This window comes from Ammospiza nelsoni, chromosome 3, assembly GCF_027579445.1.
Source record: "Ammospiza nelsoni isolate bAmmNel1 chromosome 3, bAmmNel1.pri, whole genome shotgun sequence".
Taxonomy (NCBI): domain Eukaryota; kingdom Metazoa; phylum Chordata; class Aves; order Passeriformes; family Passerellidae; genus Ammospiza; species Ammospiza nelsoni.
This window is the reverse complement of record NC_080635.1, coordinates 86,226,919-86,239,204: the sequence shown is the minus strand read 5'-3', so window position 1 is coordinate 86,239,204 and position 12,286 is coordinate 86,226,919.

The following is a 12,286-nucleotide window of genomic DNA, read 5'->3' as shown; positions in this document are numbered from 1 at the left end:
AATAGAAGATTAGAATGTACTTTTTGGCTGGAAATTATCAGTAACCTAAAACATTTTATATGATTCTTACTTTATGCATTTTTTTCCTGCTTATTCAACCTTTTTTTTTCTCTCCTTATAAATAAAAACTAATGTCCCAGAATAAGTATCATATATTTTGAGATTCATTGATTTCTGCATGGATCTCTTCTAACTCCTGAAAGTCCTTTTTAAATTATAAAAACTTCAGCACCTCTGAAACATGGACAAAAAGATATGCAGAGGGATAGTTCCATTCAGCTAAGGAAGGTAGGAAAAAAAGCAGTGGTGTCACAAGCATTCCTGTGAAGGCAGAAGCTATGCTGTAACATCCTTTCTCCTTTACTGGATCTTTAATTTTCTCAAAGCACTTGGTGAGAGATTATTATTAGCCAGATCACTCATATCCCAGTATTTATTGAACTCTGTAAAGAGCTTCAAGGATTTTCTGGAGAAGTTCACAGAAACCATGTTGGCCTTTCCCAAATACAAATCAAAATTTCCTATGTGTCCACTAATCTTTAGCTTGTAGTTACATTGCTGTATACCTCGGGCTTTTCTTAAGATTTGTGTCACACTTGCCATCCTCCATTTTCAGACATAAATCGAATTTTTAGTGAGAGCTTCAAAACTGTTTTCAGGCCAAATGAATTCTTTCTGTTTGTCCAGGGTTTTTCTACAACACTTCCACAACAACTCTTATTTCAGATACATCCTCAGTTGAGTCTCATCCTAACCTCCCCACTACCTCCAAAAATATCATGCTTGAGAGCCTCAGTGATTTCTTTACTATTAACAACTCAGAGAATTCATTTAACAGTGTCTGCAATGGCTCTGTCTCCTCTGAGTGTCTCTGTAGGGTTCAGGAAACTCAATCACTGATCTCAGAGGACTCCAGCAAAGTGGTGGCCGTGGCTATTCAGACAATTTTCCCGACTTAGCATTTTCCACTGTGTGTGCTGCCTAGAATTAGAAACAAATCTTTCCGAGAAGGATTCTTCAGGAGAATCAGGCAGCAAAGTTTTGCTACAGGAATTAAACTAAGATATAAGACGGGAGGGAAACTATTAAAAATATATAGACATAATGAAACAAATCCAGCAGAGGACCACAAAGATCACTAAGGGATTAGGGCATTGGTCATATGAGAGGCTAGAAAGCATGGCGAAAAGAAGGCCTATGGGAGTTTATCAATTTGTATAAATACCTGGTGAGAGGAGCCAGATTCCTATCTGATCCCCACTGATGGGACAAGAGGGAATGGATACAAAATAAAACATGACATTCCACCTGAAAACAAAAAATAACAGTAGAATCAGGTTGTCCAGAGAGGCTTCTCTTGTTGTAGAGTTTCAAAATATGACTGGACACAATTCTCAACAGCCTACTCTGGATGACCCTGTTTAATTAAGTCATTTGGATCAGAGGACATCTGAAGGTTCTTTCCAACATAGCAGTTCTGTGATTCAGCAGAAAGTTGCTTTAAAAAACAAAATGTATTAATTTTATTTTTATGTTTTCTTACTGGTGCAGACTTTAAATTTTACTGTGTAGCTTTCCTCTTCTTTCAAGTTAATAGAGTGCCTCTGATCTCTTTGGCAGGAGTAACAGAGGTAGTTTAACAGTAGCACAGCATTACATTCAGGATGCTTGGTGTGCTGAGTTATTTCCCTAGATGACTGTAAACTGAAGGAGACCTAACTGAACATTTGTGACTTTGGTAGATTAATCTACAACTAGTTAGTCTGAAATTATTACCACACGGGCACAGTTTTACTAAATAGAAATGGATAGATAAGCTAAGAACAGTGCTGCAGCTGTCTGCAGCAAAGACTGTAGTACTGATGAATAAAACACTACCTTTTTCTCACAGAATATCTGAAACACTCATTTACATTTGTATCAGTTCTATATCACTACTTATGGTTTTATTATTCTGGTTACTGTTATTGCAATTTAACCTTGAACTTTGTTAGTCACGGAAAATAATGCTAGCAAATAGCTTAAAGGAATTCTACCTTAGTAAATTTTCAACACACAGAATAATAAAATATAAAATTATGGGAGTTATACTAAATTTCTTGTAACAACAACATCTATAGTTCATTAACTTATGTTAATTAGGTTCTAGTAACAAGGCCACGATTCTTCCTGTTACTTTTTATTAAACACCAAAGAAAAAAAACCCAAAACCTTTTTATACTTAACATTTTCAGAAGTTAGCATATTGTCACTTGTCTGTCAGTTCTTTGACTTCCACACAGAATGCAAGAGAAAGTGCTGTACTGATGGACAGCTTCTCTAGTGACCCCACTCCTCTTTATCCCAAGAATCAGAAGTGTGATGAGTCCTCATAGATGACATATATAAATTTTTCAGTCTTTCAGTCCATAACACTGAAATCTCATTTTAGAGTATTTTATTATATATGTATATATATATATATATATATATATATATATATATATATATACATATATAATAAATATATTGTATATTTGGTCCCCAGTACATGCTTTGTCCTGCGCCATGCTTGAAAAATTAGCTGGCCCAATCCAAAAAAACCCCAACTGCTAACAATTCACAATATAAATGGTCATAGGCCACCACTCAGGTGTATATCCTGCTCTGTTTCATTTAGTAGTAGAGCCATAGCAATGAGAGTAGAATATAGTTTAGGATTGGTTTTCAGTAGAGATTTGATCTGACAGAATCAAACATATTTAGACATTAAAATTGATCTAAAATGAATACAAAATTAAAAAAAAAAAAACATGGCTTAATGAACTAGTGAGCCAATTTCTTTAAGAAGAATGTTGTATTCATTTCTGGTCGTTATAAAAAGCAATGTGATTTTCAGTTATCTTCAGTTAATATTTATAGGAAATATAGTATTAATTTATAGTGATGCATCGTTGTCTGTTTTGTAAATAAAACATACAACTGTCATGATGTTCAGGCAAATTCCAGTCTTTCTTTCTGACCAAAGAGAACTACGGATCACTCTGTAGTAACAAAAGAGTTTTCCAACAATTTTTTAAAACTAGTTTTCTTCCCATACTTGATGTTGGTGGGGAAAACTCTTGAGTGCTGTGTTCAGTTTTGGGTCCCTCACTTAAAAAAGAATATTGAGGTGATGGAGCATGTCCAGAGAAGGTCAACAAACCTCATGAAGGGTCTAGAAAACATTTCTTGCAAGGAATGGCTGAGGGAGCTGGAGTTGTTTAGCCTGGAGAAATGGAGGCTCAGAGGGGACCTCATTGCTGTCTACAATCACCTGAAAGAATGTTGTAGTGAGATGGGGGTTGGTCTCTTCTAAGGTGTCTGCAGTGAAAGGACCAGAGGAAATGGCCTTAAGCTGAGCTGGGGAGATTCAGATTAGATATTAGATAAAAAATTTTACATTTTAGGGTGTTCAGGCATTGGAATATGTTGCCCAGAGTGGTGGTGGATTCAGCATCCCTGGAGGTATTTAGGAGGCATTAGCTCTGGCCCTGGGTGTTGGTCTAGTGGTTTGGGGGTTACAGTGGTGGTCTTGATGGTTGGACAATTATCCTAAAGGTCTCTTCCATCCTCGATGATTCTATTATTTCAGTACAATATTCCTCGATTCCAGCCCAACTTAGCAAATCAGTTTTTCAGGCATTATAAATGTCTAGGGCAAGACTTCACGTTTGTTTTCTCTTTCAGCCCCTTGATGTGACTGTTAGCACTCAGACAAAGCCTTGTCCATCCATCTACAGATGTATTCCTGAATTAGCACCACAGAATCTGCAATCACGCAGTGCAGTGGAAATCCTCTGATATTTTGCTTCATTTCTAAAAGGTGTCATCTGTAGCAAATCTGACTAATTCCATGTATTCCAGGTCAGGGCAATTAAGCAATTCACCATCAAGGTGAATTGACTTCTTTGGAACTGGATTTAGTGGGACAATACTAAGTTCACAAATTTTCTTGTAAGAGTTTTGTGGCATATGGAACATAAATTTGTTATATTTGGCTGTCTGCTGCTTAGCAGCTGCAGCTGTTTACTCTGGTGTTCATTACTGTAAGTTCTGATTTCTCTTTTTCATGTTTGTCACATTGTCTATGACTGCCTACCAAATTTGGCCTAGAAGAGAATGTATTAGTATTCTGGTAGTCTAAGCTATTCAGGTGATGAATACTAAAACAAAGAGTCTGTAGATATGACAAGCCTTTTCCAGTGTGACCCTCCAGAGTACAAGATTGAAAGCATAGCATGATTTAGAACAGTACACTTTTGTATACAAGTATTATACAAATGATGAAGAGCATGGATTGTAACCATGCCTTAGTTGATGCAGTATCTTCTTTCACATTGTTATGGCTTGCTGTAAATATCAGTAACAGACTGTTTACTGTTTCCATCTAAAATTGCACTGCATGGTTTTACAAACAAGAGAAAATCTAATAACTCCAGGCCACAAAATCTGTCTTGGAATCTGAAACAGTAAAACAGCTTCAATAAGCACCATATTATAATAATATACGTGCAGGATGCAGACTTTTTATATGATAGTAGTTTGCTAAAGGAAAAGCATTCACAATAGTGTGTCCCTGGGGGAGTCATTATCAGGTATCAAAAAAATAACAGTAACAATACCAAAATTAGTTTCTCCTCTTTAAAACTTCTTGAAAAATGAAGTAAATATTTAAAGTGGAAAATTTCTTTACAGGCATGAAAGGTAAGAGCATAACTTGACAAGTAATTTTTCTTCAAAGGTTATGAAGATATACAGTGTCCATATCCAAGGAAAGTTAGTAAGATGACACAGGTTCAGGGGAGAGTCATGGTATAAGTCAATGAGAACACTCAAAAACTTGTCTGAATAATTTATATTTTGCTGACAGTTGAGCACTGCTATCTACTCTAAACAGCTCAAGAGGATGTAATAAATGAGGCTAAAACTCTTTAACTTGTTGATCATAGCAAAAACAAAGAAGAACTGTGACAGTGGCTAAGCACTTAGTATGGGAGGAAGAGTGGTTTCCAGGGGCAAATATGAGATGATGGGCCAGTGTATAACAGCAGTGACTTCAAAACTTAATATTTCATTGCAAATATGAGCAAACATATTTTAAACAATAATTCCATATTCAGTTCAGAAGGACTTGCTATGATGTATGTGAAAAAAAATGCTATGTGACATGATTTAAAGAAAACTTTGAATGTTAACAGGTGGGACTTTGTGTTTGCAGAACTTTCTATAATGGCACATCTTACTCTAGAAGTTATAAGAATGTCTTTATGACCAATATATAGGAGAAAAAAGTATATTTTGAATGTATCTTGCCAAAAGTGGCCAATAGAAGGCACTCATTAGCGCTAAGTATTTAACATATTTCACAAGCAATATAAAGAAGATTTCTGTTTCATTCATCGTTTCACTGTATCTCATATGATTTTTTTACCATCCACTAAATCTTCAGTTAAGGAACTCCGCAGTGACTTGATAGAGTCAAGATCTCTCTTTGACTCTTTTGGATCTTGATTCATACTAAGTGTTAGGAGGAAAGGGTTTAAAATAGATGATTTGGAGAGGAGTGTGGTAGATTCACTCAAAGTGGCGTTGCATCTGGGAAGGCTAAGAATATCCATGTGGGCACCCTCACATATTTACTGCTGATTGTCCTCTGTCTTTCTCAAGAAGTGGAATTTCTGTAGAAGATAACAGAATGCTGTCAAAGACTGAAAAGGCATTCTTCACAGTGGGAGAGAGAGAGAGACATAAGAAACTGGGAAGCTACAGAAAGCACAGCATTGTGAAGTATTGCTCACGTGCCAGGCACGCTGAGATGTGAGATCGGACCAGGAACGGCCCGCGCACTTTTTCCCTCTGCTAAGATGAAATAAGTTTAGCAATGTGTTCCCACTTCTTTTCAAAATCCTCCAGCCAGGAGGTGATGGAATAATTTTATTCTTCTTTTGCTGTGAGTCGTGGTCGCCTTGGCAACTTACATCTATCAGTTCATACGCTATCTTTGTCTGCGGCCTGATAGGTCTCACATGAAAAGAATGAGCAAACAGTCCTAAACCACTCTCTTCATTTCACTCATGATTTGATATACTTCTGGCCATATCTTTCATATTTTCAATAGCATATCATAAATATAGTTTCTATCATATTTCCACAAAATATATCCCTTTTCCTAGTTTCCAAGAAAGACCAGTACCCTTTGCAGTAATAATGTTTAAAGAAAAAAATTACATGCCTTTGATTTTCTCCATTACCCGGCCATGAATTTATTTGGGTTCTTTCCTCATTCAACCACATGTTTTGCTAATTAGTTACAGAGTTCTTAAAATAGCTATATGTCTAAAATAGCCATATGTCTAAATTCCTGATCTCAGTGCAACTGAAATTCTCAGTACAATTCCTTCAATAACGCTCTTTGCCAAAATTAATGAGGCAGATTTAGAGTTTGAAATGTTTGGAGAAGGAAATTAGTTTTTATTTAGTTAAGAAAAAAACATGGAAAATGAACTCTTTTTTTTTGTGCATTAGGAATGTCTGCTTGATTCTGTTGTATAAAAAGAGACATAAAAAGACTAAAAAAAAGTTGATCTTATTTAAACATAAAGAAAATGTGTTTATTAAATTTATATTTTTAGGTTAAACCTTAAAATTAATAATATTTTTGTCATAGTACTAATTTTGATCCACTGCAGATTGGATCAAGCTCGATGTTAAATAAAATGAAACAGAGCAGGATATACACCTGAGTGGTGGCCTATGACCATTTATATTGTGAATTGTTAGCAGTTGGGGTTTTTTTGGATTGGGCCAGCTAATTTTTCAAGCATGGCGCAGGACAAAGCATGTACTGGGGACCAACTGGAATTGTGTATCTGGATGCAGACTCCCTGTTCTGCACAATGAGAGTGTTCAGCTATGTGCACACAAGCCATGCCATGCCAGATCATCTCAAGGCAAGAGAGGGGCCCTTGAATATTTTATTTTAACAAAGACATAGTGGGCATGAACTGTTTTTATCACCATCAGGAGGAAAGCACAGGCTGGGTAGTTTTTAAATGTGGAATATAATGTCAAGATAATTTTGAAGGTAATTTTTCATTTTTTCAGTCCTGAGCTAACTAGCATCTCTAAATTAGAAGTAAAAGTATTGGCTTTTCCATGTACCTGCACCTCAATCCGACTTGTGACTCTCCTTTTGCACTTTGACATTTTTCACATAGTGTCTCCATCAGTATTGCCTCCCTAATTCTCTACTCCCTCATCTGTACCTTGTTGGAACATCAAGTTCTACAGCAAGTCAGCAGAATTTTTCAGGAACTTGTTGCTTCATACCATGCCTGGCCAGTCAGTACAATCATGACAAGAATTAACACACCAACAAAGCCTTTGTTTTTGAATCTGTGTGGGCTTGCCATTATTGCACATACTGAGTGAAAATGGTTTGTTTTGTTAAATATAGGCCTGATATACCTGTGCCATTGTATTTGATACCATTGTAACTGTTGATACACAGAAGGAAAATGAAAATAATACATTTCTCTTACAGTTCTGAGACATAAATGATGCTACAAGGCAAGGGTTAATCTCAAATACAGAGACTAGTCTTCCCCAACAGACCTATGGAAAAACAACAGTACTTTTACAAGCATGTCATTCCCCAGTACATAGACTTAGCAAGAGTCATGGAATCTGGGACACCAGACTGGGTTTATGGTATCATCATCTGACGTCAGTTTTAGTGGAATCCTCTTCTTTACTGGTGCTCTTTTCACATGATTGCCTACCCATATGTGATCTGGTTCACAGTGGTATTAACAAGCAATCCAGAAATTTGAAAATTGAAAAATTGCCTTTCAAGTATCTTAGAAGGTTGAAGGCAGCTGAACATTAATATGTCCAGCTGTTGTGAAAATAAAAAAAAAAATCACAGTAAATATTGTTTTCTTATGAAAATCTAGCCCCTCATGAATAATAAAGAAGCCAAAATCCAGCTTGTTTTGCGCCCATAAGTATTTTCATATATTTACAGTAAAAGAGGTATTTATTTTCCCATGCTGTCTGCAAATTTCTCTGTGTTCTTACAAGATCAGGCAAACTTACTCCCTACACTTACAGCAAAGTGAAATTTTTTAAGTTACACACAGCTCTAGTTGACAGTGAATCTAGGGTGATGGTATTCTAGCTCCATTATCTTGTCATATTTCATTCAGTAAGAAAATATTCATGTCATATTTCCTTTGAGCTATTTTTGTACACATTTCTTCTGCCCTATCCTTTTACATCTTTGAGAAAGAAAGATTTTTTAAAAAACTACTATATTTAATATTACTGTATTCCTTCTTTGCCGTTTAAATATGGTCCCTGAAATCTCAAATATATTAGGTGCCAATGCTACTTTTACTGTGCTCACTTGTTGCATTATTTTCAGCACCAAAATTGTGTTCATTGTTAATTTTAAAAACCTATTTAAATCAGCTTGTCATCTGTACTATTTTTGGAGTTCTACATGAATGACCAGTTTTCATACTGAGCATTACAATATCTAAATCTAAATGCCTATATGTTTTGTGCTCATACTGCTAGTCAAATTAAATTCAGGAAACTTATTTTCTTAGTGGGAAGCAAGACCCACCTCTATAGTACTTAAATATTGCTTGCAATGAAAGATTATTTCAACTTGCTTTTCTGGTAATATAGGAACAAATTTAAATGTATGTACTCAGGCTCATTTATATACGTAAAGATATATACATATATAGAAATACTTTGTGCTTTTAAAAGTTATGTCCATATGAGAGAAAAACAAATGAAAGAGAATGAGCAGAAATGCCAAACTAGCTTACACCATTATGTACATATTAAAAAAAAAAAAAAAAACCAAGAAAATAAACAAACAAACAAAACAAAACAAATCAAAGCAAAGCAAAGCAAAGCAAAGCAAAGCAAAGCAAACCAAACCAAAAAAACCCCAAATGATGAACCATTGAATGATGGGCTCCACTGGAATTTAGGAAACTCAGGCATCACTCCTAATTCTGTCAGCAATCATGTGATTGATGTCCAATGGCCCAGTGAATAGCAATCCTGTAAGCTTGGAAAGTTTTCCTTAACCTTTATGCATTGCTGCATTCCTATCTTCAAAATAAGAATAATTATATACACAAAATAATGTTGGCAACACCTTGTATTAACATGTGAAACATATCACTCTCTTCATGGTTAGTTGTTACTCCTTTGTTATTTTCCTCAACTAAGTGAAAATTAAAATGTTCTTTTTGGCTTCATGCATTAGAACTAGATCCATACACTTGAAGTAAAAGGAGAATTGCCTGGCTTGTGGAATCTCTGTCCAATCTAAAACAGTTTCATCTTTATATGATTTTTTTTTTCTCCTGAACTGTTATAGAAGTTAAATTTAATTATCTCTTCCTCTATGGAATGTCATTGCCTTCCAGAGCCATGACTTCATTGGTGGCCGGACCAGTCCTGGTGTCTTTGTGCACAGGGGCACAGCCACAGCCAGGAGGGTCTATCTGTGCCTCCACCAGTGCCTGTTGAGGGCCCTAATAAACTGTGGTGTCCTTTACCAAGCTCTCTGGGGCCTCCCTCTTTCCTTCGCCCATGGGCTCTGGAGCCCCGTTTCAGCTTGGCCTTCATCCCTTGGTCATGTGTGTGTGCACGCTGGTACCATCCCCTGCTGTACCTGGCTGGACAAAAAGCAGAGAACCAGATCTGACTCCCTTTTTTACACTGTGTGTTCCTACTTAAAACTATTGTACATCTCTTTTCCAAATTCATTGAGATTTTGTGGGTTGGTGCAGTGTTTCTTCTTGCTACGATACATGCATACTTCATAACCAAGACAGTGGATCAGAACATGTAGAAGCAGAAAAGCTGGCATATTTAGCTGTATTATTAAATTGAAAACAATGGGAACATATCTTGCTGCTGTTTTTTTCAATAATTTGGTTTATGTTTTCATAAACTAGGCATATAAGTTAAAATGTTGTGTGAGATGCTGACGGATCAGTTTTGTAAGGAGTATACATCCTTTTTTCTTTTCAAACTCATGTATTTTCCCTCCTGACTGCTACTTATAATAGGCAAGATGATAGGAAGTTTAATAGTGAATGGATGATGAATCATTGAGGGTGGATTACAAGATACAATAAAATATATGCTGGTTTTATCGCAGTAAGAGAGAATAATAAACTTATTAAATATACTGTATGAGCTCTACAGTGTATATAAATCAGTTTCTGATGTGACTTTTTTCATATTACCATCTTAAAACTAGCTTGTTGGGTGAAATGAAAATGGTCATTTGAAAGATAAAGGAAGTACAAAATAGGGCAAAATTACCTAAGGCATTATATCTTCTGCTTTCAAGTTTAAAACAGAAGGTAAACAAAGCTGCAGATTTTGTCCCAACAATGACAAATTACAAAGTAGGACTGTTTTTTATGTCAAAGTTATAAGAAGACTGTATGGATAATAGATACAGTACCCATGCAGATTAATGTGAATGTACATTTAATTTCATACGCAACTGAGAAGGGAAATTTTCCTAAACTATATCCCTCATCTGTTAAAGAAGACAGTGATTAAGGAGTCACTTTTATAAGTTTAGTATGCCATATTAAGATCAGTGGGTAGATTCCCTCTTTCTAGCATTCCTCACTCTATTATCCACAAAACCAATAGTGCCTTTCTGGGGTTATCTTAAAAAAATATTAGTTATTATCAATATCATAAGCTATAAAAATTTATTTTCCTGTTTGCTTTTCTGAATGGGTGTTTTCTACCATTGGAAAAGCTTTTGACTTCTAAACTGGAAATATTTTTCATAATAAAAAAGGGAAGACAGAGAGAGAGATAATTTCAAGTTAGGTATCAGAATTAAGCAATTATCAGGTAATATTTTTATCCTAAATATTAAAACAATGCCCCTGGCAGAAATTCATCAATCCAAGGCAAAAAGAATATGTAATTGAAAAGCAACAACAGTATCAACAGAAAAAGGAGAATTCAAGAGCCAAAGAATGCTGAAGATGTACATCAAGTTATAAATAAAACAATTTGGAAAGAGCATCAAGGATTCTACCTGGTATCCTAAGGGTTAAATCTCTTTATAAAGTTTTCCTGTTTACAGCAGTTTAGCACTATGTGACTGCTATTCTACTGCCCTCTCTGTAATGATAAACTGTTAATTCCCAGTGGCTGCCCAGTGCACACACAATGCCTCAGGCTACAAGCTGGGTGTTAAATGAGAAGAGCTAAACCCTGCAAGCTGGGGTAGTGTTTCTTTACCTTTGCCTTGAGGGGTCATCTCTGCTAATGGGCCATCATGAACTGAATGAATAAGCAGCTCCAGTGACCATGAACGACGCCAAAAATATCCTATGGCTCATAGCACATCATTCCAGTGTAAAACTCACTGCCCTGGGGGAGGTATCACCTGAACCTGACCTCCTATAATCCTGAGGTTTGTGGACTTGGGACACTGCCACGGCTGGATGGACCCAGAGGAGGACCAGACCTTCCACAGGACCAGTGCTTTAGACATGACTGCAACCATCACTTCACCAGGACTGCAACAACCACTTAATTGGACTGTGACCAACAGCAGCCAGGTTGTACTCTGACTTAGTGGGTGTAACCCAGTTTTTATGCATTGTTGCATTCATTGTTATCTTTCTATTAAATTGTAATTATGATCTGGAATCTCTCTCAAAATGTTCGTGTGGGTTTAATTTATCCCAACTTTTTATACATGCTAGGGTGTTTCTAATATTTATGGCTTAGGAAAGCAGAAGTCACAAATATTTCATTTAGTTGTAGAAAAAAATTAAAGTTGTTTCCCTTTTAGTAATTTTTTTTTTCTTCTTAACAACGGTTTATTCTACACAAGATAAAGTAGGAAGTTTTTTTTTATTTCTAAAGAAGGAAGAAACAGAAATAGTGTGGCCAGCAAGACTAGGTAAGTGATTATCCCTCTGTACACAGCACTGGTGAAGTCACAGCTGAAGTGTTTGTATTCAACATTGAGATACTGAAGTGACTCCAGAGAAGGGAGATGGAGATGGTGAATGGGCTGGAGTACAAGTCTAATGAGCGACAGCTGAGGGAGCTGAGGTTGTTTGGTCTGGAGAAAAGGAAGATCAGGGGAGACCTTATTGCTCCTGCATATAAAAAAGGAACTAGGCAACTAGTGATGGGACAAGAGGACGTAGTCTCAAGCTGTGTCAGGGGAGGTTCAGGTCAAATA